Source organism: Malus domestica, chromosome 16 (assembly GCF_042453785.1).
Source record: "Malus domestica chromosome 16, GDT2T_hap1".
Classification (NCBI taxonomy): domain Eukaryota; kingdom Viridiplantae; phylum Streptophyta; class Magnoliopsida; order Rosales; family Rosaceae; genus Malus; species Malus domestica.
This window is the reverse complement of record NC_091676.1, coordinates 1,698,021-1,720,203: the sequence shown is the minus strand read 5'-3', so window position 1 is coordinate 1,720,203 and position 22,183 is coordinate 1,698,021. Positions and strand designations below refer to the sequence as shown.

Sequence of the window (22,183 nt, the reverse complement as noted above, 5' to 3'; positions counted from 1 at the left end):
AAAAGACCACGTCTCTACTTCGGATAAACTTCTTCTGGTATGGGTCCCATAATCTGTAACCAAAATCTTCACCGCCATAACCAAGAAAGATGCACGGTGTAGCTTTGTAGTCTAACTTCGATCTCTGCTCTTTGGGCACATGCACAAAAGCTTTGCAACCAAACACCTTCAGATGAGAGTAAGACACATCATTACCAGTCCATACTCTCTCTGGAACATCAAGACCTAATGGTACTGATGGAGATCGGTTGATCAAATAGCAGGCTGTCCTTACAGCTTCACCCCAGAACTGCTTAGATAACTTTGCAGTCCTCAACATACACCTGACTTTCTCCATGATGGTTCGGTTCATTCTTTCAGCAACACCGTTATGTTGTGGAGTTCCAGGAACTGTCTTCTCATGACGTATGCCATGTTTTACACAATACTCTCTAAACTGGTGAGATGTGTACTCGCCGCCGTTGTCGCTACGAAGGCACTTGAGAGGTTTCCCAGTTTCCCTCTCCACCATGGCATAGAACTCCTGGAATGTCTGAAACACCTGGTCTTTGGATTTCAACAAATACACCCACACCCTTCGTGAAGCATCATCAATATAAGTAACAAAATATTTATTTCTTCCAAGTGACTCGACTTCCATGGGACCACACACATCTGAATAAACAAGATCTAACAAGTTTCCTTTCTTTGTAGATGGAACAGAAAAACTAACTCTTCTTTGTTTTCCGAATAAACAATGCTCACAAGAGTTTAACGACGTACCTTCGGTAAAGGGAATGTGAGACTTCTTTGCCAAAACTTGTAGGCCTTTCTCGCTTATGTGGCCCAGCCTCTTATGCCATAAGTCTAGAGATGAGTCCTCCACAGCATTCAACTCACCTTTCAAAACCTGTGCATTTGACCGGTACAACGTACAACAAAGTCGTGCTTTTGCTACCACCATTAAGCCTTTAGTAAGCTTCAATTTTCCTTCGCCAATATGGTGATAATATCCTTGTCGATCAAGGGTACCGATGGATATCAGATTGAGACGTATATCAGGAATATGTCTCACATCTTTCAACATCAATTGGCAGCCGAGATTAGTTCTTAAGCAGATATCACCAATTCCAAGAATTTTGGAATAGCTTTCATTCCCCATCTTCACTATGCCAAAGTCACCTTCTTTGTATGTACTGAAGAACTCCCGTTTGGACGTAGCATGGAAGGAAGCTCCATTATCAAAGATCCATTCAATGTCTCTGTCAGAGTTGCCCATATGCAGACATTCACCAACAGACAATATTTCTGGTACATCACCACAGATGACAGCGGTGGTATTGCCAGTATCATCTTTCTTCTGATTGTTTCCTTCCCTTTGCTCTCTCTTCCAAACTCGACAATTTTTCTTCATATGGCCTTCTTTGCCACAGTGGTGGCATGCACCCCTGAACTTTGACTTGGATCGGCTAGGACTCCTGCCATGACCTCTAGGCCCTCTACTCTTGCTTCTTCCGCGGTTCTCTGTGACAAATACTTGGCTGCTATCTGTGCCAGAAGTCTTTCTCCTTGTTTCTTCATTGAGCATGCTATTTTTAACATTATCAAGAGTAAGAACACCATTAGAAGCAGAGTTACTTATACTCACCACAAAGGTCTCCCAACTGTCTGGCAAGGATCCAAGTAACAAGAGCGCTTGTAGCTCGTCCTCGATCATCATTTTCATAGTAGCCAACTGGTTGATGATATTCTGGAAATTGTTCAAGTGTTCTGCTACACTTAAACCATCCTTGTACTTCACATTGATGAGCTCTTTGATCAAGAAGGCTTTCTTAGCTGGAGTTTTCTTCTCGAACAAGGACTCAAGCTTTGTCCAAAACTCGCGAGCATTGGTTTCATTAGACACATGGTGAAAAACACTATCGTCCACCCATTGTCTAATTGTGCCAATAGCCTTGCGATTCATCTTCTTCCACTCGGCATCGGACATGCTCTCGGGCTTAGCGGCATCTCCTTCAATTGGCTCATGCAAATCCTTGCAATAGAGAATGTCCTCCATCCTTGGCTTCCATGTTACCCAATTGGAGTTGGTGAGTTTGATCATAGTGCCACTTCCTTCCATCTCGTAGTACGAGCCAACCGGGCTCTGATACCACTTGTTAGGAATGTCGGTACTACAAGATAGAGAATGCACAAGGTAAAGTAGAAAATGGACGCCAAGAAAAGTTTATGTGGTTCGGCAATTTATGCCTACGTCCACCAAACAAGGATCAATCTTCACTATATGAAAAAGATGAATACAACAAGAGTAGTCTTACCAAGCCAAAGACAAGGCTTGATGGATACAAGAAAGTATAACACACACTTTCTATCACTCTAAACTTCACTCACACAATGTGTAGTGGAACACTCTCACTCTCACTCTTGGAGTGGAACTCTAGCTTTGGACTTGATCCTTTGCTACTCACTCTTGGTTCTCAATTGGTTACATCACACCCATATTTATAGGTGAGGGTTTGGCATTCTACTAGTTTCTAGTTCCTTCTTCAAACCTCTAGTATAGAAAAATCTAGACTAGCCATATACTTGTAGCTTCTAGATCTTTCCATTTGCAACCAAGGAAGCTAGTACTCTCTAGCTTCTTCCATCAACTTAATAACATTCTAGAATTGTCTAGCAAGCTTCAGCCTCATCTCTTGCTTACTAGAATAATCTAGAACATTGATCATGGGCTGGACCATATACCAACAACTTTGTCTCTGTGCAACTCTACTACCAGTTGGGCAAAGACAAGAGCAAGGGCAATACTGTTCATAAATATAATATACATATATATACATACATACATTATACATACATACATACATATATATATATATATGCTTTGTTTGGCCTTGTAAGTGTGATCCATGTTTGTTGGTATGTTTAGTTTTAATTGTGTTATCTGCAAGTGTGTTGACCTTAGTAAGTTTGTTTAAATATGTTTAAGTGTGAACTTAGTAAGTTTGTTTTTTTTTAAATAAAACGATTGTCTAATTTCAAATACAAGGCAATAGCATACTAAGGCCTCGTTTGGCAGCCCGTACAAGGAAAATGATAGGATAAGTAATACGGGAGAGAGAAAGTCCCCGCATCTTCTCCCCAGATTCTTCGGCAAGTCTTTGATCAAATCCATCTCATCTTCTCCCCACATCGCCAAGCTAGGGTCTTACACGCTATGCAACCTCCCCGCCTCCTACTCCACGCGCTTCGTGGATCCGGGAAAGAGAAAGTCCAAGTACTCGATCATAATTGGGGGCGCCAACTTCAGGTGCGGGTCTTCGGGGGAGCACGCGCCTGTGGCTCTGGGAGTGGTTGGAGTGGCGGCGGTGGTGGCCAAGTCGTATGCGCGGTTCTTCTTCAGGAACTCAGTGGCGACGGGGGAGGTGTCCCATTAGAATCGGAGGGTAGGGTTTGCGAGGAGTGCAAGAAGGGGATGTAGTGAACGCGGATCTACGAGCTCAGATCCCTCCCACTGTTTCTTTTGGTGTTCGCCGGGAAAATCGTGCCTGTGGAGCACGGTGGAACAGTACGGGCTCGGCTTGGTGAAAAAGAAGAAGAAAAGAAAGTTCGGAGAAGAGAAAGAAGACGGAAGGTGTAGGTAAAATGACCTTTTTACCCTTTAAAGGCAGTCATGCGGATAACACTTGACATACTTAACAGAAGAAAGGATGAAAAATTTTAAAAAATTAATAGTATGGTGCAAATTGATTAATTATGAAAGTTGATAAGGAAAATTGACCAATTCTTATAAGTTAGGAGGTAAATTGATGAATACCTCAAATTAATATTGTATAATTTAACTGTAGCAGAAAAGGGCTGCCCTTAAGTTTCTTTAGAACAGGCCTTGTACGCATTGTTGAGTGCCATCCCAACTGATCATAAACACGACTCTGCACGGTAAGGTTGAGACTGAGATCGAAATTAAGGCACCTGCTGAGAAGTTCTACAACATCTTCAAGAGCCAGGCTCGCCACACGTCCCAAAAATTTGTTCTGGCAGTATCCAGGGAGTTCAGGTGCAAGAAGGAGACTGGGAAACTCATGGCTTGATCTATCAAAAGTTGGAATTATATACGTATGTAATATATATTTATATATAAATGCCTACATGTATTTAACATGGTGTGTACCTTTTTTCTCTAAGGCCAGAACACAATTATATGTTAATCATAATCCAGTAATATATCGTAATAACTAAACCCTAATTCACTATTTTTGGTTTAAGAAATAGGGACAGTGCTTGTATTCAATTATAAAAATAGTTATTGTTCAATTTAAGAAATAGTCAGTATTCAGCTTAAGAAATAGTAATAATATTAGTGTTACGTTTAAGAAATAATGATAATATCCGTGTTCAGTATACAAAATAATGAATATTCAGTTTAAGAAATAGTAATAATATTTGTGTTCAGTTTACGAAATAGTGAATGTCCAGTTTAAGAAATACTGAATGTTCAGTTTAAGAAATAGTTATAGTACCAGCGCTCGGTTTAAGAAATAATGAATGTTCAGTTTAAAAAATAGTAATAGTGCCAGTATTCAGTTTAAGAAATAATAATAGTATTAATGTTTTATTTAAGAAATAGTATCGATACCCCTATCCAATTCAAGAAATAGTAACTATTACCGTTTGTTAAAAAATAAATAATGCACCTGTTGGATGATCAATCGTCAATGATAGTCTTCAAGGATCAATAAACTCTAGTGGAAAAAACTAAGGAAAATTAATGAAAAGGGCTTGAAAACTTTGAGCTTTAATGATAAGGACAAAATAAAGGGTAAAGTGAATAGTACCAGGATTGATTTTTTAGTGTAAAAATGTGGTTTTTCGTTAAAGTGAACAGTACCGGGTGTTTTTCGTTAAAGTTCCCGAAAAACTATGTTGTGGACCCTCATTTTAGTGGATTATCTTGGGAAAGAATTAATATTTGTTTGATTCTTTTCAATTACTTTTAGTATAATATTTTGTGAACTGACATTTGTGGATACCTAATACCTCATCCATGCCTCCCCATTTGATGGCTTTTTAACAAAAGAACCAGACGCCATGGCCCATACGTATCGATCTTTCCAAAAATATAATAATGATAATAAATAAATAGATGTGATCCTACAAGATATAAAACTTTTTATTCTAAAACATTTTGCAGAAGGAAGTATTGACACCTCACACTTTGGAAACATTCTAAACGACACACGCAATTATTCATTCATTGTCCAAGTGGAAGGTTGAATTTAGTCAAAAGGAGACGAACAAGGTGGCACACAGGCTAGCACGTATGAGCTTGAGTTATGGTAACAATGTGTGGTTTGGTCTGAGGAACTTCCTAATGTAATTCTTGATCTTCTTTTTTAGGATAGCAATTCTTAATTAATTATGTTGGTGTGGGACACTCTTTTTCCCTTCAACCGGGGAAAATTTTTAGTTGTGACAGGAACACGGATGGTACACCACGTATTTTTATGTAAGTGGTGGAAAATTTTAATTTTTAAGTTATTAATCTTTTAACACACATATCTAACCATTTACATAGAGACACGTGGTGTACCTCCTTGTGTGACGGTCACATTGAAAAATCTCTCTTCGATCGGGTTAAAAACCCCGGCAAGGTTTTTATCGAGGCCATTTGTTTACACCCTATCCTCATTGATGTACGTATAAATTTGTTATTAAAGAATATCGTACCTTTTAAAAAAAAAACATTTTGCAGATAAATTACATTTTATTTTAAAACATTTACATATAAATTTTTAGTGTGATCGTACTAATCTAATCTTTATCGCATGCGTGAATGCAAATCAAATGATATGTTATTAATAAGAAACAAGCATATTAATTAACACTTAAATAATAATTCAATCATTTACCTCCACATTATTTTGTTTACAAATTTTGATTTAGAAATTTGGTCTCCCTAACATTAATCATGAGCAAACCCTTCATCTATCCATGCATATTGTGAACTTGTGATCATTACTTCATAGGATTCCAATTATCCGAGAAGTATGATTTAAAAAATATATGACTTAATCTTTATCACGTGTTGCATGATTTGGTTTTTAAATTGGATTACCCACTATTAAAATATTACGGGAGAATTTTTAATATCTAGAACACGGGTACATACGTCTACACAAGTAGAGAAACACTTGCAAAAAAAAAAAAAAAAAAAAAAAAACTTTCCCTCCATATTTATATTACATATTATATATATATGGCGTACTGTATCGTGTTCCGGATATATTAAGTTTTATCTCGCAATTTAACTCTAGTCGCTTCTATTTAAGGAGGGTAGGAGCCCAAATTATACATATCCTTTAACATTCTTCTCTTATAATTTCTGAGTAGCACCCATCAAAACTGCTCATAAACATGGTTTTGCATGGTAAAATTGGGACTGAAATAGAAATTAAGGCACCAGCTGACAAGTTGTACAACATGTTCAAGAGCGCCCACCTCATCCCAAACATCTCTAATACCCATATCAAAGGAGTTGATGTGCATGAAGGAGATTGGGAAACACACGGCTCTGTTAAGATTTGGAAATATGAACTAGGTACCGCTACTTAATTCAATTTTCCTGTTTAATTATTCACTTTATATGTATGTATACCTTAACAGATGCGCTCAAATCATCATACGTTCATAGCACGAGTTTCAATGTTTACAGCTTTTTCGCAGAAATTCTGATTTATTGTAGCAAAAACAAGGTCGAGATAGAACAATCGTAGAAATCATGTATTTACCATATATGACCTCTTATATATATTTCAATGCTTCCTTCAATTTTTGTTCTAGACAATGAGAGTCATATACAGTAAATACATGTTTCCTAAATAAGTCATATTGCCCCCTTTTTGCTACAGTGGAAACAAGATCCTAATAAGAGAGGGTGAGAAAGTTTATATATTTTGTTGTTATGAAATTAACCATGAATGCATGCATGCATATATATAGGGGATCATGTCGGGATATTCAAGGAACAGGTGGAGCTAGACGATGGGAACAAGCCGCAACTCTGAAAGGATTGGAAGGAGAAGTGTTCAAGTATTATAAGAGCTTCAAGGGTGTCTATAAATTCACTCAAAAAGATGAAGGCACCTGCATTGCCAACCTGTGGATCGAATACGAGAAACTGCATGAGAATGTTAAAGCTCCAGATAGATATGTCGGTTTGATGGTTAAACTCGTCCAGGATCTTGACGCTCACCTTCTGGGAGCATAAATTAATTAATTAATGAATAAAAACCATACGTCATATGCAACGGTTGGAAAGAGCTTTTGCTGGTCTTGTTAAAAAGGGTTCAATTATATGTAATCATGCATGCATATGTTCATCAATGCGTACCTACTTAAATAAAATGCTTTTCTTAATTAGGTTTGTGTGTATTGTAAAAGATGTACGAAGGATGTCATATATGACATTGTGATGTAATAGATTATGGTTGTCGATCGCATCTATAAAATAAAATGTGGTGTACTCTACAATATTTGTCCAATATTGTTTTTCAACCTACTTATAGGTGCATGCAAGATTTATCCTCCCATTAATGTGAGATTCATTCTTAATACGCGCCCTCACGTGTGGCGAATTTTCAAGTCTAATACGTGAACAACACAAATGGGTGACATGGAGCGTGCGTGGTCTTTTGGCTTCACACATGGGTATGAAGAAAGTTAAGGTTACACCATAAAACCAATTGGCAATATAGAAAGTAGCCCAACTTACTTATAAGTTCATGCAATGTCCTAATGAGTCAATTTTATACTATATATTATTCCCTATTCTTGGTATATTTTGGTTATTATTTTAGTGAGATTTTGAGGCTTTGCTCTATGTTTTTATTGTAGGACATGCGAACTTGTTTTGATCATAAAGTACTCAAACGGTGGAATTTTTTAGTGATTCCAATTGGAGTGGGTTCGTGAGTCTGTCAAGAAGATTGTATCAGAATTTCATAATTTTATCTCAAAGCATCAGATCGTGGTGAATTAATTTATGCCCAGCGTGCAGTGCTGGCAGATTGGGCTGCAGAGCTTATTTGTGACTTTTGGGTTGGAAGATGATGGATTTTGGACTTGGGTTCTTCTTCTAACTTGAAGAGGAGGTCCTAATCTTTAATTCTAGCCATTTTGGGTCTGTTTTGGAACCCTGAAGATCCAGAAACATGGCTATCTTTTTTATGGGCAGATTTCATAGTCATAATAGGAATGCAATTCTTAGTTATCCTTTTGTTATTTTATTTCCTAGTTTTTAGAAAACCTTTTCTATGAGGGTTTTAATTTGGAGTAGTATAAATAAGGCTTTTTAGCCATTAAGGTTAGGGGGAGAAGGCACACATTATTTTGGAGAATTTCAGACTTTTTACCTACAAGGTGTTTTCAATCCTTTTTCTAGTTAATATATTTTCTTTAGTTTTTATAGTTCGTAACTAATTTCTGTTTGCTAGGGCGAAGCCATGAGCCTTAGCATGAATATGTGATTTTATTAATTTCCTTATGAATGGATGCATGCTTGCTTTGAATTATTAATCATTGCGATTAAAGCTATCTAATTGTCTTAGTAATTTGCGACCATTAGGATTTTTAGACAAGTAATTTGATGCAATTTCGGTTGGAACATGTAAGATCGCACATCGCCCAGGAGAGTGATCCTTATATGTATATTCTCATCTCTACCTAGCACGAGGCCTTTTGGGAGCTCACTGGCTTCGGGTTCCATAAGAACTCCGAAGTTAAGCGAGTTCGCGCGAGAGCATTCTCAAGATGGGTGACCCACTGGGAAGTTCTCGTGTGAGTTCCCAGAAACAAAATCGTGAGGGCGTGGTCGGGGCCCAAAGCGGACAATATCGTGCTACGGTGGAGTCGAGCCCGGGATGTGATGGGGGCCCAGGTCGGGATGTGACTATTTGGTATCAGAGCCTAACCCTGGTTGTGGTGTGCCGACGAGGACGTCAGGCCCCTAAGGGGGGTGGATTGTAAGATCCCACATCGCCCAGGGGAGTGATCCTTATATGTATATTCTCATATCTACCTAGCACGATGCCGGGATGTGACAGAACATCACCCTGAAATTGAGGAGGGCTTCTTATGATTAGTAATTGTAAGTTCACTTAAGGCGAACATCACGCTCTTAAGGGTTCCATGGTTTTTCAAAGGGTTTTCACAAAGCTTAATGAGTCTTGCATGTTTATATTTGATCTGAACATTACAAAAGGGTTGCATGTTAGATTTATGTTTTCGCTTGAACATCACGAGAAAAATATGCATTAGGAAAACCTAACCTTCAAAGCATGTGTGTGGAAATTCATAAGTAATTGGTAAAATTGCGTAGGATTGTTAAGGGAACGGCGGAACCCTAATCTTTACAAATTGACTTTCTTTAAATTGTTCTCTAGTAAATTCCTTTAATTGTTTTTAATTAAATTCGTTTTTATTATTTTTAAATTCAAAATCAACCTTTTCCAATCTTTGTTCTAAATAATTAGCTAAGAATTAGTATAAACATAAACTATGCATTCAATTCCTGTGAAAAATGACCTTGCTTGAACTGCTATACTACGACAACCTTGTACTTTTGCAAGTATTTTTAAGTGTTTTTATCCTTATATTTGCAGGTGATAAAAATCCTTATCACTCCTCCTATCAATGTGGGATTCATTCTCAACATTATATACATAACTTTTTTTTTAGTACAAAAGATATTCTACACTAATCCACTTAAGACTCTATATTTTAAAGACTCACTTTCCGATTCATTGGAGATTTACTCTGATATCATTTTTTTTATATAACTTTTGACAATCATGTTCTTCGTCAGGCTGTAGTCTCACTGTTATAATTATACAATGAACTTTGAGTTTTGCTTTCGACAGTTGTCCAGCATTCATCCTGGTTAATTATACAGCTTTTAAACATGGGGAGTTTTTCCTTGATAAAAATAGTAGGGCAAGGGAGTTGGCGATGACTTCTCAAAAAAGAACGAACGCAATACCTAAATTTTCATACATCCAGAAGGGAAAAAATGTGGTAGTTGAGTAAAAGTATAATATTGCAAAAAAACCAGTGATTAGTAATTGAAATCTAATGATATCAATATTAGCACCCTAATATTATTGATCCAAATCATGTTCTTAATCGAACCGAAAGTGATTACGTACGTTTGTCTTATATATATATATATATTTTTTAGAGAGACTTTGGATTCAGTCCCTAGTCAATAACATTATTTGACTAAACCTTTAATAGTATTCAATTTTTTATCAAAGTCCCTTGACTTTAAAGGTACACCTCATTATGGCTATTAATATGTATTTTCATTGTTTGATATTAATTACTTGACATGTTATGAGATTTAAAATCCCATATTATATAGCATATAAATTAAAAACGATTACAATAAAAAAAATACTCAAAAATTTTGATTGAATAAATAGATAAAAATAGGTAACAATATACCTTTGAAATAATAAATGTCAAACAAATGTACCCATAGTGTTCAAAAAAATTGAAAAGGGGAACGTTTTATTATAAATATGTACACATTCTTAATAAAAAAATAAATAGATTTTACATTAAATATGGGAACATTTTACATAAAAATGGTACATTTACAAAAAAAACAATTTGGTACATCTTACATATAACAAAGTGGTACATTTATAAAGAAAAAAAAAGAGTTTTAATGAAATATGGGTACATTATAAATGAATTATGAGTATAAAAAAATTTAAAAAAAATTATGGGCACAAAATGAAATTAATATATCGGTACACATTAAAATTAAAAAGAAAATTGATACAAATTAAAAAAGGGTTGCCAATTAAAAATGGTACAAACTAAAAATAGAAATATATGATACAAAGTTTAATGATAAATATAAATGTACCAAATGTAATGTTTCTAATACTAATTGAATATATTTCAAAAATAAAATTTAATTATGTTGATATATAAATAATTTATAACAGAAATAATGACGTTCATTGAAAGTTAGGACCTTGATCAAAAATAAGATTTTAATCAATGTAATAGAAAAAAGAGGGATGAGAAATTAATTTCTCATTTTCTTTATCTGAATTTTTTTTAAGGATAAATCGTCAAAATAGTCCATGAGATTTGCATAACTCATCACTTTGGTCCCTGAGATTCCAAATCGATAAAAGTGGTCCCTGCGATTGTCCACCATCCATCATTTTGGTCATTCCATTAAAAACTCTGTTAAGTGTTCCGGAGCTGTTGGCCGGAAGTTTGGGCAATTGTCAAAGCTTCGTAACTCAATCGTTTCTTAATCAAATTCGACCCATAATATATCAAAATGAAGATAGGAAAGTGTAGAATAAGATTATACCTATTTCGAAGCCCAATGGTTGCCAGAGATTGCCAGAAAATAGCCTCAAAGTTGATTGGTCAGAGTGAAAACTTGAAAACTCACCGGAAACTGGGTAAACTTCAAAACCTTTATAACTTCTTCAATACTCAACAAAATCAAGTGATTCAAAAATGAAAATCATACTTCTCGATGAGACAAAGAGAATGGTACCTTTTTTAACTACTAAATCGCCGTGGTTTGGCCGGAAAACGGCTTGAAAGTGGCTATCTTGGTCTCGAGTTAGCCACTTTCGAGCTGCTTTCCGGCCAAACCACGACGATTTAGCCATCTAAAAAGGTATCATTCTCTTCATCTCATCGAGAAGTATGATTTTTGTTTTTGAATCACTTGATTTCGTTGAGTATTGAAGAAGTTATGAACGTTTAAAGTTTACTCAGTTTCCAGCGAGTTTTCAAGTTTTCACTCGAACCAGTCAACTTTGAGGCTATTTTCTGACAATCTTCGGCAACCATTGGGCTTTGAAATAGGTATAATCTTATTCTACACTTTCCTATCTTCATTTTGATATATTATGGGTCAAATTTGGTTAAGAAACGATTGAGTTACGAAGTTTTGAAAATTGTCCAAACCTCCGGCTAAGAGCTCCGGGACACTTAACGGATTTTTTAACCGAATGACCAAAATGATGGATGGTAGACAATCTCAGGGACTACTTTTATCGATTTGGAATCTTAGAGATCAAAGTGATAAGTTATACAAATCTCAAGGACCATTTTGACGATTTACCTTTTTTTTAATAAACGAATGTTTTTCATGCGATCGTTCGAAGCACTACTTTTTCAAAGTTATAGCATAAATTAATATTGCATAATTTAACTGTAGCAGTAGAGGGGTGACCTTAAGTTTTCTTTAGAACAGGCCTTGGCGACGCATTGTTGAGCACCATCCCAACTGATCATAAACATGACTCTGCACGAACAGAGATTGAAATTAAGGCACCTGCTGAGAAGTTCTACAATATCTTCAATAGCCAGGCTCGCCACACGTCCCAAAAATTTATTCTGGAAGTATCCAGGGAGTTCACGTGCATGAAGGAGGAAACTCATGGCTCGATCTATCAAAAGTTGGAATTTCAGTATACGTGCATAATATATGTGTTTGTTTAGATATGTTTTTAAAATGATTGAAAACATTTTTTGTGAAAATGTTTTTAAAACCAATCCTTGGTAAAAATGTAAGTTAATTCTGGAAAAGCATTTAAAGTGCTTCCTGGAAAAGCACATAACTGTTGCTTCTTGCAGAAAGCAATTTAAGTGCTTTTGGAACAAATTTTTTTCTTTCTCTAAAAGTGTTTTTAACCATTTTAAAAGCACATCCAAACGAGCTCTATATTTATATATAAATACCTTCATGTATTTAACATGGTATGTACCTTTTTTCTCTAAGATCAGAACACAATTATATGTTAATCATAATCCAGCAATACTAGAAGGATCGCAATAACTAAACCCTGATTCACAAGCGAACAACTTTTAACCCATACGTGAAAAATATATATTGATATAATGGATAATTAGAACAAAATATGTTGGTAAAGAATCGAGGTGTGCCGCAATAATTCAACCATCTCATGTTATTTCAGTCTTCAAAAAATAAAAATTACTAATATAAATTTAGAAAACTGACAAAAATAACTTCAATTTTCATTTTTGTGAAAACTTAAAACAAATTATTTATCAAACGCTCCCTTTATATTGTTCCTTGGTCAATATAGAGACCACTTTCTTGTGAATACATAGGGGACGAAGTTCGAGTATTCAAGGAAAAAGTGTAGTCAAACAACGAGAACAAATCCATAACACTGAATGGACTGAAAGGAGATGTCTTCCAGTATTACAAGAGCTTCAAGCCAGTCTATCAATTCACTCAAAAGAATGAAGACAACATTGCAAAATTGTCGACTGAATATGAGAAACTGACTGAGGATGTTGCAGTCCGGACAAATACGTCGGTTTGATGGTTAACATCGTCAAGGATCTTGATGCTCACTTTATCAAGGCATGATAAATTAAGGAAAGGAAAAGAATGCAATGGTGAAACAGTGTGACGTCCATCGTTAGTATATAATATTTGTGTTAATAATGCGTGCCTTTTGCTTGATTACAAGTAATTAAAATGCTTTGCTTTGTAAGTTGCCTTGTAACAAATGTACGTGAAGGGATATCATATGTGAGATTGTAATGTATGAACTATGGTATGCAAAATAAAAGGTGTAGTGCACCATCTCCACTTTGTTGCTCATCGTCATATAAAATCGCCTTAGTCAAATACATAGTACTTTTTTTAAAGAAACAATAGTATTTTTAGTTGTTGTTAAACAATGGAGACACATATGATCATGGAAGAAATAAAATGCAAAATAATAGATCGAGGTTGAGAGACCCAAACAGTATCAAGAAAAAAAATAGCATTAATTAATATCTTATTTAACAACCCTTTTGATGAAAATTGATTTGTAATTAGTTATTTTTTAGCAATACAAGTGAAAAAGAAGACCACAATATGATGATATCCATGAAGTTCCTTCGCCAAACAACAAAGACAACCATTTTTGCGAGCCTTAAAAAAAAACCAATAAAAGAAGGTAATTTTATTTAGGGGCTTTTAGATCCAGGTCAAAAAACATAGAGTGTTTTTAGAAGTGACTCCAGTTATCTAATTATATGTTTTTATTTCTTTTATACTCCTTTTATATTTTCTAAAAATATTAAAAATCAATTAAAATATTTTAATATTATGCATTTTTCAACTCCAAAATATCTAACTAATATCTTATAAACAAAAAAAAATTAATATACTAACATAAATCTATCTGCAAAACAGTAAACCCTAACTCAAGTAGCAAATATATGAATGTATATTATACCTATAAGTGAGATATGAAACCTAACTAAAAAGTAGAAAAAAATATAATATACCTACAAGCAAGACACATTAATATGTGACATGTTGACTATGAAAGAGAATATGTCATATAGGTAGATAAATACAATTAACCTATGATATAGGTTGATTATAAAAATTTAAAAAAATCTATAAATGGGTTAAAGCAGGAGGAAGAACAAGAAATAACAAATAAATAAATAAAAAGAAATAATCAAAGAGATAATTAGGAAGAAATTTGATTTTTACAATAAGTTTTTTCTTTTAAGAGATAATTATTGATAATAAAATAATTAAATTTAAAGAATTGGACTTATTTTAATAAATTGGACTATTCTTACTATTGGCTCAAAAAATTGAAGTTATATCAAGTTTCCCCTTTTATTTACATTCTAAAAATTTAATTGCACTTCAAATTTTATATATTTGAAAGATAATACGTATGCGCAATTAGAATCCCAAAGAATATTCCTGTGTCCAAATGTTGCATGCAAAACATAAAAACCTTTTTTTTTTTTAAGGGAATTGTTAGTAGCATTTCAAAAATCTTATTCTACACTCCAAATTTTCTATATTAAGAAAGAAAAATACACTTGTAAAGAGTGTACAATGAGACTTTTGAAGTGCCAATAACACTTCTCTTTCTGAATTAGGCATCAATGATCCAGCTTTGATTGATTACAAAAGAAGTAATAGCATATTTATTTATGGGTCCCAATTTAATTGAAGTTTTCTGAATCGTTGAATTATTGATGTCTCATTATCAAGTTCGCTGTTGTGATTAAATTTGGTAGGTCTAGTCATAAAACCTCCCATGTCAAAGATGAAGATGCACAAGGATCCGCAGACTCGTCATTTTCTTCAAGTGATCAGATCATATCCACCACAACTGCCTCCATAACTAAAACATGCTATTTGTCTAGGACTTTGTGGGTTGTGGCTCTATATAAACATTAAGCAACACTTAAATAATAATTTAATCGTTAACAAATACATATAATTTATAAAATTTAGTCTAAAAAATTAGCTTCTCTAACATTACTCATTTATAAATTGTTAAATTTTATTTAATGACTAAAATGAGTATTTGAAGTTAAATGTTAATTTTTTTTTATTTTTTCAAATGATGAGTCAAATTTCTTTTTTCTTATATATTGTGGGACCTACTGTTACAAAAATTGTGTAAATTGGTTGGGTGGGGTACGTGATTGGTGTATTGTGGGGGATTTGGATCCTCTTCGAGTCGGGATCCTCCAGATCGATGTATATGGACCGTTGAATTTTTATCCAACGACTACAATTATTATAACTTTAGAATGTCCCCTTATTTATAGTCGTTGAATAAAAATCTAACAGTCCACAAACATTGATCAGAAGGATCCGACCAATTGCCTCGGAGAGGATCCAAATCCTATTGTGGGAGCCATTTATTAAATAATCAAATTAATGGATTTGACGTTATTGGGTTATGCTATCAGAAAACACCTGGGATGTTGGACACCAGTTCCACCTCTAATAAAATTCATCTGTTAAAAGAAACTTGCTGTCTTGTTTTTCTTTTTCCTTTTTTGGAAAAGCGATCATTCAATCTTTTTTATCTAATTCTCATCATCAAATAATTCAGATCATTAAAATTTGATTAAACGGTTAAAAATACGGGCTAATTCTAAAAGTTATAATAACTTTAGCCGTTAGATCAAATTTTAAAAGCTCGGATTATTTGATGAGGATGATTAGGTAGAACAAATCCGAAAATGATCCCTTTCCCTTTTTTTGAAGGGAGTTTTAACGAAAAACCAGCGATATTGTTCACTTTAACGAAAAACCACATTTTTACATTAAAAAGTCAAACCTGGTACTATTTACTTTACTTTTTATTTTGTCTTTATCGTTAAAACTCAAAGTTTTCAAGCAATTTTCATTAGTTTTCCTTTTTTTAAATGATGCTGTCTTGTTTTTCTATTTGATACTTTTAATATATATCTCCTTTAAAAAATAATCTTAGATGAACTTTAATATTAATTACTAATTAAAAAAAAGAGAATTTGAACGAAAAACTTCTGATATTGTTTATTTTAAGGAAAAATAATATATTTACACTAAAAATCAATCATGGTACTATTTACTTTACCATTTATTTATTATTATAGTTAAAATTCAAAATTTTCGAATCATTTTCATTAATTTCCTTTATAAAAAATGGCTGTGAGTGGAGCTGGTGATTACAAGCTGGAGACTGGGGGGTTCAAAGCGAACGCTGATAAATCGTTTGTACAAAGTCATTAGCAACCAGCACCACGTGTACATTCCCGAGCCTCTGATACTGTACCACCATGTTGCAGTAAATGAAGGGGACTGGGAAACTTCGGGCTCTGTGAAGTCTGGAAATACACCAAAGGTAATATTAATCACCCTCCTCTATCCTCCTAACCCAAACTGAAATTTTTCTTAATTAATTCCACTTGCTTGCTACAAAATAAACATGGTAGACTTGAAACCTAGCTAGAGCTTGCGTTACCTCATATATATTTTTTATTTATTTTTAAATAAAATAGAGAATTGGTGGATATTATTAGCATGGTGTAGGATGTAAATGATAACATTCATCTAAGAATTAACAGATGAATGTATGCAAGCAATATCAAAGAAATACAGAGAGAAAGATCGAAAGGAATAGAGAGAGAACTAGAGAAAGAAATGAGTAAAAGTTTTGTTATTTCATTAAGGATGAAGAGAGATACAAAAGACCCCTGATTCCTTTATATAGTCTGCACATGTAGCTTATCAGCTAAGCCACCTGTGTAACTGATTCTTAACAAACTAACTAACTCCAATAGCTGATGTGGCACTTATGATGATGTGTCAATCACTATATATCTTCAACATCCCCCCGCAATCTCAACCGGGATTTTCCAGCTTGAGATTGTAAAAATGTTTGACAAGTGAAGGACTGTGAAGACCTTTGGTAAGAACATCGGTAGTTTGCTCCTCAGTTGGGATATACAACACCTCCAGATCGCCTTGCTGCACTCGTTCGCGTACAAAATGGTAGTCTGTATCAAGGTGTTTGATTCTTGAATGAAACACCGGATTGGCACTTAAGGCAATAGCGGACATATTGTCACAGTGAATTGTTGGTGGAGCATCCAAAAGTACATCCAAATCCTTCAATATATTGCGAATCCAAGCTATGTCTGCAGCAGTATGTGCTAAGGCTTTATATTCAGCCTCAGTAGAACTCCTGGATACCGAGTTTTGTTTCTTCGATTGCCAAGAAATTGGATTATTGCCTAAGTACACAACATAACCAGTGATAGACCGACAAGTATTCAAGTCTGCAGCCCAATCAGAATCAGAAAACACAGTAAGCTTTGAAACTGTGTTTGCAGAAAAAGTAATACCAATATTCATGGTTCCTTGAAGATAACGAATGATGCGTTTAACAACGCCAAAATGAACATCAGTTGGTGAGGACATAAACTGACATACTGTGTTTACAGCAAAGGCAATATCAGGCCTAGTAAAGGTCAGATATTGTAAAGATCCCACAATGCTTCTATAGGAAGTTGGATATGTCAACAATTGTCCCTCAGAGTGTAACATTTGATGATGAGGTTTACACGGAGTGGTTGCTGGTTTACACGATTCCATATCTGCTTTATGGACAAGATCTTTGATATACTTAGACTGATTAACAAAAACACTGCCATCCGCTTTATATTGAACTTGTAAACCCAAAAAATATGTAAGCTGTCCCATATCCTTCAACTCGAATACCTCAGATAATTCTTGAATCACTTTTTGGATCTTCAAAGGATTAGAACCAGTTAAGATGATATCATCAACATAAAGTTATAAGATGATGATATCAGAGTCATCCTTCTTGACAAACAAACTTGTATCAGAAGCTGAGGCATGAAACTCCATAACTGTCAAATAACTTGTAAACTTTGAATTCCACGCGCGTGGAGCCTGTTTCAAGCCATATAATGACTTGACCAATTTGCAAACATGAGAAGGATATGATGGATCAATAAACCCTTGTGGTTGCTGCATATAAACTTCTTCTTGTAAATCTCCATGTAGAAAAACATTCTTGATATCTAATTGTCGAAGAGTCCAATGATTCATGGCAGCTAAAGAAAGAATAATCCTTACAGTAGTATGTCGAACAACAGGACTAAATGTGTCCAAGTAGTCAATACCATGTTCTTGGGAGAACCCTTGAGCTACAAGCCTTGCTTTATACTGGGAGACTGATAGGAGCATATTTATGCAACTTAGTTAGCTTGTTTTCTTGCACTTTTATAGTTAGTTTGTGGTTATTATAGTGTTTTAAGCTATTTTCGTGTGTTTTTAGGTCCAAATGACAAAGTTGGCGAGAAAGTGCAATTTGGAGCCTTTTGAAGCAGTTTTGAGCATAAAATGGATATCACATGCTTGGAGCCAAAGGGATGAACGAAATTGAAGATCAAAGGAGGGAAGAAATGAAGAAATGAACATGAAGAGCAAAGAGTTCAGAATTGGAAACCAAAGTTTCTAAAGTTGGAAGTTGCTATTCTTGGAGGTTTCCATTCTTGAAAGTTTCTACTCTTGAATTTGAAGTTTCCTAATCCTTTTTCAGCTTTGTTCTAAGCCCATGCCGCACCCTAGGGCCCTAATCCTTTATTTTCTGCTAAATTTAAACCCTAGTCCATCCACCCTAGGGTTGTGCCGCACCTAGTGTTCTAGAAGCCTAGGAATCTGCATAAAACCCTAATTCTTTTCTCCTTTGAATGGGCCAAGCCTTTTATCTCCAAAACCCTAACCTTTTCCCATCAAATTTTGTGAAAACCCTAGCTTTGCCATGCCTATATATATGTGTTTTTAAGGCCTAAATTTGTCACCACCCTTCACACCATTCAGAAACACCTTGCCGCAACCCTAATCACCATTCTACATCACAAAACACCATCCTACATCCATATACATCTCTGCCGCACCTTTTGGAGAAGAAGGAGAACCTTGTCGTGCATTCCATTGATGAAGGAGGGCCTTGTGCGCAAGCCATCTGCATCCTTGGGAGTTTTCATAGTTTTTTCTTCCCTCGTTTCAGTTTCGATGTTTATTTTAATTTGCGTTTCAATTGTTATGAACATGTGGAACTAAACTCTTATTAGTTAGTGGTGAATTTGAAGCCATGGACATATGTTAATATGAATTGATTCCTTTCAGTTATTGTTTCGTAAAACATGAATGCGATTTACTTATCTATTTGATTGATAACTTATTCTTGTGTGTTGATTAAGGAGGCCTACTTAGTTTGCATGCTTGAATCTGATGCTAAATTATAAGGGACTTTCACCTAATCGTTAGAAACTTATAATTACAAGTAGTGGAGATTGTTAGTCACAATCGTGTTAAGTAGATTCTTGGCAAAAGTATCATGCAGTTCATAGTTATAATTGCCTTGTCAATGCTTATGATTTCCATGGAATTTAATGATCTTTGAATGTATCTCTATCATGATGTTCATATAGGGAACTTGAGAAGAATAATTTGGGTTGTTGCATGCATTCATCCAATTCAATGAATTTAGGGAAATCTGAGAGTTAATTTGTGCATTCACGATTAATTTGGGGCATTGTCGTTCATGGTTTAAAGAAACAATACTGGAAATCGATTTATGTTGCATATGTTCATGTGTGGAGAAGGATCCTCTAACTAGCTTTTCACCCTTGAATTCATCTTAATTTCGTTTTAGTTTACTTTGATTTGCAATTTGTTTAGTTTTAATTCAATTTCGTCAGAAATCAAACACCCTTTTCTGTTTTATGTTATTAGGTCAGAATCTGTCCTAATTAGGTTCTTTAGAGTGTTTTGAGTCAATATAGGTTAGGTTTAGTCCATAACCATTGTTTGGGTCTTAGTTTAGTCTTAAATTCGTCCAATTTCATCTCTAGAATCTGTTTTGAGTCTAATTGTTAGTATTGTGCTGTTTTGAGTCTTTTAAGTGTTTTCTAAGTTAGTTAAGTTACAATCTGTTTTCTTTTAATCTTTTGAGTCAAAGTAAGTTTTAATTTCGTCCAATTCACTTGTTAGGTTTAGAATTGAGTCAATTTCACTTAGTTTTGCAGATTTGAGTGTCTTAGGTCAGTTTAGAGTCTATAGAGTCTATTCTTGTGTTTTTAAGTCTAGTTTAGTGTTTTAGAGTTTAATTTGAGTAGATTAGCAGCCCTAGTTAATTCCCGGTTTAGAACGATCCCTACTAACATCTTTGCTACAATTGTCATCAATAGGGTTTAATTTGTGTGTCAAGTAATTTTCACATCAGAGACACTGCCATCGGGGTTTTTCTTCACTTCGTATACCCATCTGCTTCCTACAATTGTTCTATCTTCAGGTGCAGGAACCAATAGCCAAGTTCCTTGTGCTCGAAGTGAATCATATTCCTCCTGCATTGCCTTTTGCCACTGTGGATTAGTAGCCGCTTTCCGAAATGTCTTCGGTTCTGAAGCATCAGTGATCTCAGAAAGAAAGGAATAGCCACCCGTGAAAGGTTCTTCATTAGTGATTTGGAGAGAACAAAGCTCAGGACATTGTGCTATTAAAGCAGCATAATTTTGTCTCTCAATTGTTCCACTCTTCAATCTAGTGACCATTGAGTAAGTCGATGGTGCAGTATGTAAAATGAGATCAAATGGAGATAAATCAGGAAGGATTACCTCAAGTTGTGACTCGGAGTGGACATGCAACAAGGATTGTGTACCAGAGTGATGATGGGAAGAGCTTGGAGATGCATGTAGAGTAGTGGTATCAGTCGAATTTGTATCCTGATCACTAGGTTGAATCACCTGTGTATTGTCCGAACTAGAAACATTCAATTCACCAACCATATTTATACTGTCACCATTTACAGGAATACTGTGATGTGAACCAGTATCACTTGCTGATATATGTATAGAACTAGCTGCTTGTGAATCATGTTGTATGTGTGTATGAGGCAGGACTTTTTCACTTGGAACTTGTAACTGAATCAAAACAAGTGTCTGAGAACACCTATTTGTAGGTGTAGAATCCTTAGATGGCAAAACTTGTTTAAACGAATATACATCTTCATCATGTACTACATGCCTTGACAGAATGAACTTTCTAGTCTTGATATCATTACAAATAACTCCTTTATATCCATGAGCAAAACCAAGAAATACACATTGAGCTAACCATGGCTCCAATTTATTTTTATTAAATGGTCTCAATAGAGGATAAACTGCAGTACCAAAGACTTTAAGATGCTGCACTTCAGGAACACAACCAAACACAACTTGATAGGGAGACTACATCTTCAAAGTTCTAGATGGCATCCTATTGATTAAGAATGCAGCATGAAAACAAGCATGATACCAGAATGCTGAAGGTAATTGAGCATCTGATAGCAAACTAATAGCAATCTCAACCAAATGTCTATGTTTTCGTTCAGCAAGACCATTTTGTTGTGGTGTATGATGACATGAAACTTGGTGTATAATTCCTTTTATCTCCAACAACTGTCTAAACACATTACTCATATACTCACCTCCACCATCTGATTGAAGAACTTTAACAAAAGCATTAAACTGATTCTCAAGAAATGTAAGAAACTTGGTAAAGATTGGAAAAGCATCGGATTTATTAACCATCTGAAAAATCCATACAAATTGAGAGCAGTCATCTACAAAGCTTATGTAATACCTATAACCCTCTATTGACCTATGCGGTGAATGACCCCATATATTTGAATGTATCCTTTCAAATACAACTTTTGACCTATCGGGACTTACAGAGAAAGGCAACTTAGTCATTTTGCCTTGAATACAAGCAGTACATATAGATGGAGACAAATCTATACTAGCTAATACTTTAGACTTA

The 22,183-nt window shown here is 34.9% G+C and overlaps 1 pseudogene across 1 annotated transcript; it reads left to right on the top strand.

Annotated features, from left to right (window-relative positions):
* Positions 1–6,317: 6,317 nt before the first annotated feature.
* Positions 6,318–7,520, top strand: LOC114822174 (MLP-like protein 328; annotated as a pseudogene). The gene is made up of 2 exons (XR_011577408.1): positions 6,318–6,577; positions 6,979–7,520. The product of XR_011577408.1 is annotated as an MLP-like protein 328 (transcript).
* Positions 7,521–22,183: the final 14,663 nt, after the last annotated feature.